The sequence below is a fragment of the Leuresthes tenuis genome, unplaced genomic scaffold (assembly GCF_036924035.1).
Source record: "Leuresthes tenuis unplaced genomic scaffold, fLeuTen1.0.hap1 SCAF_1, whole genome shotgun sequence".
Classification (NCBI taxonomy): Eukaryota; Metazoa; Chordata; class Actinopteri; order Atheriniformes; family Atherinopsidae; genus Leuresthes; species Leuresthes tenuis.
In genome coordinates this window covers 36543417-36551123 of record NW_027325355.1, presented here as the reverse complement: position 1 = coordinate 36551123, position 7707 = coordinate 36543417, and positions in this window count along the sequence as shown.

Below are 7707 nucleotides of genomic sequence, written 5' to 3'. Positions count from 1 at the left end.
AAGGTCTGCTAATATTTAACAAATTGTTTTTAGATGTCCAATAGATTGGTTTAAAAAAATATATTTTAAAGGGTATTATGAAATAATATTTTTTGGTTTAAAGTGTAAGTATCAAATAAATTTTTGAGTGAAAGTATCCAATTTAAAAAAAAAAAAAAAAGAAAAAAAAAAAAAAGAATTTATTTTAAAGGGTTTTCAAAGAAGTTAGGCAAGCCTTTTCTGGGTTAGAACATAAAATATTTGGAACCCGCCATTCTGTTTCTGTATTTATCAGACGCTTTTATCCAAAGCGACTTAGAAATGAAGATATAACAGCTTTTTATAAAAAGCTAACAATAAACGATATAGAAGGAACCCAGGAGTCCGACTCTGTCAGAGGGGACAGAGTAGAGATAGTAGAGATTCTCCCTCCCTATCCGGATCGGGTTGGATCGGGTCGGTTCGGAGGAGGAGTCTGGACTTGGCCTGAAGACAGTAAAAGATTACTCCATCGCTTCTGTTTCTCCACCATGAAAAAGCTGCTGTTGGGATTGGGACGGATCGGGTCGGGTTAGGTGAGAGACTCTATCACGATGACCCCCCCTGACTCATCCAACGACAAGCCAGTTGAAATGGGGAGCCAAAGGTAAGGCACTGGCCGTCGCACGTCATCCGCAGCCCTCGTCGCCTTATAATGACCAGTACCATGACATCTCCAATTAGGTGAAAGAACATATGCATTAATGCCCATGTACACAGTCATACATGCACATCAATCCACATGTGGAACAGGAACCGGAGGAGACAGAGTCAGGGAGAGGGTGTCGGACCGGACTGTATCCCACTCCCCCGCCTTACCAGGCTGTACACTCTGCCACCTCCACTCCCTCCAAGACAGGAGGGAAGTGAAAAGGAGGAGAGGAGATAGAGTGAACGTGTGAAATATAATAGTGATATTATGTGGACCTGTAACAGAGGTGAGTGAAATGGGAACTGTGATTTTGGGGGTACACATCGTCAGTAGTGGACCTTGGGATCACAGGGCGTTTCGGCCATTATCACTAGACACCCTCACCCAAGGAAGGCCCCGCCGAGATTGATCAGGTCCCGGGGTGTGTCCCATAGCCAATCAGTGTATGTGAGAGGAAAAGAGAGCAAAAGAGCCATTAGGGTTCCAAATCCGCCAGTCCAGTTCTGAAAAGGGCAGAATATAAGAGTGAGCCTTAAAAAAGACAACAATGCACACTCCATCCAGCCCCCGCCAAAACCCAGGCCTGCACCGCCCCCCCCACACACCCACACACACATATATACATATACATCTATCACTCTACATATCCACTTGCACCGCCACACGTATCCCAGTCCAAATTATTATATTTTATTATGATTTTAGTTTTTATTAGTACCCTCCCTCATATATACCTCACACCCACCTGTCCCCAAGTGCCCGCCCCATACAAAAACATGCATATATACACATAACTATACCTTAATACACAGGGTTTAGTGTGAGGGCAGGGTAATAAGTGAGGTTAGGGTTAGGAAAGTGGACATGGGAAGGGTTATAAAAGGAGAATTACTCCTTTAGGGGTAGGGGCCGGGTTATAACTGAGGTTAGGTTTGGGGAAAAGACCATGGGAAGGGTATTAACCACACACTAATTCCAGGTAGCAGAGTGGAAGGACTGGATCATGGGCGGAAGAACATCCTTTCGTTGAGGCCCTGTGGGTGAGTTGTACCCAACTTGTTGATCCAGTCCCTCTCAGCTCTCCTCCTCTGGGTCTCAGTCCAGTGCGGGTTGCACTCAAGCACGGAGGCTTGAACCGATTCCCAGCCGTGGGAGACAAAATGTTGGACCACATGACGGTGAGTATTAAGTTTTTTGGTTATGTTTTCTCTGTGGCCCTGAAACCTCAAATGAATTGTTCTCCCTGTTTCACCCACATACTTCATGCCACACACCTTACACACAATCACATAAACACAATTTTTGGAGGAAACACTGTACCGTGGAGGAATCTTGAAAACCTTTTGTGTTTGGGTGTTATTTACCCAGGTTTGCTGTCTGAAATAGGTGCTCTTAGAGACAGACTTGTCCACCTCACGAGGCTTGACCTTTGCCCTGACCAGGTGGTCTCTCAGGTTGGTGTTCTTTCTGAATGCAGCAATGATTCTGTAATCATGCTCAGGGTTATAATTGGTGAAATAAGTCTTAAAATGGTGTTTAATTTTTCCCACCAGGGTTACAGTGGATGGTGAAAAGGTGGTGACGAAGGGAAGAGCAGTTGAGACCTGGATGGGATTGGACTGGAGAAAGGTTTTGAAGCAGGATCTAAGGAAAGTGCGTGAGTACCCTCTTGTGGACAAAGAAAGGTACAGCACCTTAGTGGCATGTTTAAAGTCCTCTGTCTGTGTGCATATTCTGTGGAATCTTAATAACTGGGATTTAACAAGTCCTGCAAATGTGTGCTTTGGGTGAAAACTAGTTTTATATAATAGTGCATGTGTGTCTGTGTCTTTGAAATAAACTTTGATGTCCAATTGATTGTTGTGAGTAAAATTTGGTCCTTTGAATGTTGTTGTGTTTAAAAAGTTGATTGACTTGTTATCTGTTGTGGATTTTAGTTTGATTGAGGGATTGTGGTTATTTAAAATGTCTAAAAATGTGTGAAAATCATCCTGCGAATGGGTCCAGATGCCCCAGATGTCATCAAGGTACCTGTAGTAATGAAGGGGCTTCTTGTCACATTTCTCCAGTGCAGCAGTCTCCCATTCAGCCATAAAAATATCTGCATATGCAGGGGAAAATTTCTTGCCCATGGCTGTGCCTTTTATTTGTAGAAAGTATTGTCCGTCAAATTCAAAATCGTTTCTGGTCAAATTAATCTCTAATAATTGTAATAGTTCTTTGTCTGGTCTTTTTTTGTCATAAAATATGAAGAATATATTCCGAATTGATTGTATGCCTTCTTGGATGTCAATATTAGTATATAAGCTGTCCACATCAATTGTGAACAGTATCGAATTGGTGGGGATATTAATCTTTTTAACTTTATCTATGAAGTCGTATGTATCTTTAATATAACTTGAATGTTTGGTGGCCAATGGGTTCAAATAGTAGTCTATGAATTCAGCTGACCTATAGGTCTCACTGCTGCAGTCAGACACAATAGGACGCCCGGGGGGAATTTGGAATGGTTTGCTCCAATTAGCTGGCTCTTTGTGGATTTTGGGCAGTAAGTAGAACAGTCTGGGTCTGGGCTCCAAACCTCCAATCAGGTAATTTCTTTGTTTAGCATTAATACATTTTTTCTCATATAGTTTTTGGAAAATGGGGACAATTTGGGTTAATGTATCTAAGTAAATTGGTTTCTTTAATTTGGAATAGTATTTCTCATTTCTCAATTGTTTGAATCCTTCCCACAAATACTGCCCCATGTCCATCACCACCACTACACTGCCTTTGTCGGCTGGTTTAATGATAATATTTTTATTCCGTTTAAGTTCTAGGAGGGCTGTGTTTTCTTCAGGGGTTAAATTTAGCCTAATTCGAGGGGGTTTGAAATGATTTTGAAAGTAGGTGAGGTCCAATTGGATCAGGTGTTTGAGATTTTGGGGCAAATTAATGTAACCCTGATTATATTTCTAGCACTCAGAAATATCGGGTTCATTGAATGCATCGTAGCATCGTCCGATACTTTAAATTTCGGGCTTGTCCTGAACATATCACCTGCAGCTCTCGTGAGAGCAAAGGTGTGGGACAGAGGAAAGACCGGGAGAAAAAGGAGAAGGCAGGAGAAACTCCATGCTGCCGTGAAGCACGCTGCTTTCTAATTAGCAGAGGAAAAAAGAGTTTTCCGTAGGCATTTGGAAAGAGCTGCTGTTAATGGTGAACCATAACCCAGTACCTACCTCGAAGGAGTCGGAGTGGGCTGTAAGAGAGCCTTTGTCGGAGTGTCTCTTCAGACTTTTCGAACTATTCTGGTGAGTTAGCTTAGCTCAATTAGCACTATAGTTGCGGTTCAATGCGTTGGAAAATAAAAAACCAGTCAGAATAGTAGATTAATGGTGTTCAATGATGCTTGAGACCTATTTGTATTGAGTATTGTGATGATGTCATGAATGTTTAGCACTTTTTTTCCTTTCCGGCCTGCTAATTCAGTCCGCGGCCGCCAAAGTGGCTCTGCACAGTGCATATAGTAGCATTGCTTCAACTGCGAGTGATGCAGAGTAATGCCATTCAGTGTATAATGTGTTACGAATTGCTGTGGATTTTTCATGTTGAAGCTTTTGGTTCATGTTTAAAGCTAGATATGCACATGATAATTCAATTTATTACATGTTTCATTCCATATGTGAAGAAAAAGGGGAATTATTTAATTCATGTATGGGTTAACTAGTTAAAATACTATTTTATTTATTTAGACATTTAAGAAGTGTGGAAGTCTAACGGTTCTGCATACTTGTGTGCAGACTGTTTATTTATTTTTTTTTTTAGGGATAATTCTGTCTGTGCCAATTGAGGAACTGCCCCATCGTGGTCCAGGACGCCATTGCTGTTGTGGATGTTTGCCGTACCAGGAGGGCGGTAGGAACAAAAAAAACAAAAGGAAGTTCACCTGAGAGCCACCTTTTTAATTATTTTGCTACTTTTCTCCCCCTGAGACTCAGGTTGTTTTTTGTTCTTTGGCCCAAGATACACGAGAGAAACTGACTAAAATTGACGTCTTAAGGAACTGAAGGTTGGAAACCAGTAAATAGTGAAGTGGTACCACAATTTCTTTTCCTTTTCTTAATTTCTTTTGGGGGTATTGAAATATTTCATTGTTTGTTTTGCATTCATTTTGGTTTGTTTAAATTATTTTTGTGATATGTTTGAGTTCTCTATTTTGCTTTAAAGGTATTCCTACTGAGCTGAACAAGATGTTTCCATAAAGCTAAATTTCTGTTTCATAAATCTGTGTGTGGTGTGGATTGGAGGGGTCTTTTATTCTTACAGAGCCTGCTACTGTCAATCTCCTTCCCAACCTAGTAGATTGTTGAAAGTGAATCTGAGTAACCTTGTGATGAATCTGAGCTGGATGTTGTAAGTCTAAGATTTTTGGTACAAGACTCACCTTTGTAGATATTATTTTGGGGTCAGTACAGATCTCTTTATGAGATAGAAGCCACACGAGCAGGTTACATTAACATCAGGGGGAGCCCAATTGGATGCAGGAGTAAAAGGTTGTTTGGTTGAGCTTCCTTTGTCGTTGTAATGATCCATAATTTTTAGTCTCCTGTGGTAATTTTGTAAATCTAATGTCGTTTGTTGTTTGATATTTTTGTTACTGCCCCTGGTGGGAATAAAATACAAACCTCTGTTAAGCAGAGTCAGCTGGGGGATTGTCAGTTTGCTGTTTTGGACTAAAACCATGACTTTAAACCCCTCCTGATGAAACAGGCTATCGGGGACACTCAGTTTACCTGTTTCAACCAGTGATCGAGCATGCTGCAGGCAGTGTGGTGAGTCCAGTGAACTCCATCCCTCTCAGTCTTAAAGTCCTGGTTGGGGAGTGGAGGGATGTAATCACAGTTTGTGGTGATGTGCTCGTTCAGGATCCTCAGGTTTGATTTCTCTTTCAGGGGAAGAGAGCTGGAAAAGTTCAGGACAGGGACCAAGATGGTGTCCTGGGGAAATTTATTTTTCGCCACCCTCAAAGCCCCCTGAAGCTGATGGATGGTTGTGCTGCGGACCTTCTGGTTCCTGCTGTTAATCCCAAAAGCAAGGATCACAGTATCAACTGCAGCGTTGCTGAGGGCCTTGTGGAGGATGGCCTCAGCGTGGCGAAAGGTCGCCCCTGGATAACTGTCAATCTGCAGGTTATCATGCTGGAATGGGGGAAATCTGGACAGGTTAGAATCACCTATCATCAGATTTGGCTGTGTGGACCTGTGCTTGAATGGTGGCAGGGGGGCGGGCCTCAGTAGGAAGAGGGCTGTTATGTGCTCCTGCTGCGACTCTGGGCTGTGAGGGCTGCTGCTCATTGAAGTTGGCTGTCAGGAATGCCTCCGCGCCCTGGAGGGTCTCAGGCCTCAGCCTGCGGCCCAGGTTTTTGCTGGCCCAAGTGGAGGCCACCTCAAAAGGGCTGTGCCAGTCCCGGCTGGGGAACTGGTTCAGCTTGTGAGCACTGGCTGTCATGGAGTTTTCATAGTGCTTTTGCAGAATGATAAGAGCAGTGTACTCCCAGTTCTTTGCATTGCCCTCCAGCAACAGTTGGGTGGCGCTGTTGGGAGAGGCAGGTTTGATCAAGGTAGCCAGGTTGAGAGTGGTCTTACTGATCATTGGGGGTGCGTCTGGACCAGAGACGTTCTTTATATGGTGCGCAGCCTTAATCAATCGGTGGACGATGCGGACCTTGTGGCTGAATTCCGGGTCCTCAGACCGAACCCTCTGAGGTAGGGGGCCGTCCCTGGTGGGTTGTTGGTGTAACTGTTGGCGTGGCTGTCCGTGTGGTTGCCACTGATTATGCCCTCCCCTGCGTTTGAGTGGTTAAAGTACCTGGGGGCAGCGTTGCGGTCAGAATGGTGGTGGCGATCCCAGGCGAAGCCACTCTGCTGTAGCGGCTGCGAGGCGTTCGCTTGCGGCGGATTAAAGGGACGCCGATAGCTAGGCCGGCTGAAGGAGGAGCCGGTCGGGTGCTGCCGGTTGCTCCGCTGGTTACCTCTGGTAGCTTGGTCCATCTCTCCGCGGTGGTTGATAGCGGCGAGGATAATAATCCTGACTGCGGTTGTGGAGGCCGATGCTGCAGGCGACCGCGGCGGTAGCTGATGCGAGTCCAGCCGTCATCGTCTCCATAATCATCCCGCATAGGGTTACCCTTGTACTCATAAGCCGGTGTATATACATATATTAATATATATATATATATATATATATATTAATATATATATATATATATATATATTAATATATATATATATATATTAATATATATATATATATATTAATAAAAAGCTATTGGTTTATTTATAATATGAAATAAAAGGTGCCGTAGTATGGCGTTTGTCTAATAATGATAATAATACTTATAAGTGTGAAGAGACGAGGCTTTGCTTCAACAACACTCGAATTTATTATAATAATAACTATATATATACAATAAGTATCGCGACGTTTCGGTTCTTATATGAACCTTCTTCAAGCAGACTTATATGAAAAAGAATATACGAGCGTTGGCGATCTCCCTCTGCTTTCTCTCAGCGAGCCGGTGGAAGAAGAGGGGGCGGAGGGTGTTTGCGCTCAAATTTTGAACTGTAACTCCGCTCCCCCCGGGTCCCCACCAGGAAGCGCCGGAGATGAGAGAGCGCCAACCTCTGGTGAGCATCGGTAAGACAGTCAATTACCCTAACAACAGATTATATTCTTTTTACAGGTAAAAATACTCCAGGAGCTCCAGGGATGACATCCAACATATTTACAGGTTCAACAGGTAAGAAAACACAGTGGCGGTTCACACACTCCAACAGGTAAGTACAGGAATTCCACATTCATCTACAGTACATGTAAAACCGGCTAGGTTAGAACATTAAAATGACGGAGGCGGGGTCAATGCACACTCCATCCAGCCCCCACCAAAACCCAGGCCCCCCCCCCCCCCCCCCCCCCACACACACACACACACACACCCACGCCGCCAAGGAGCACCCTCTGCTGCATGCAAACATCAAACAGGGCTTGATGCA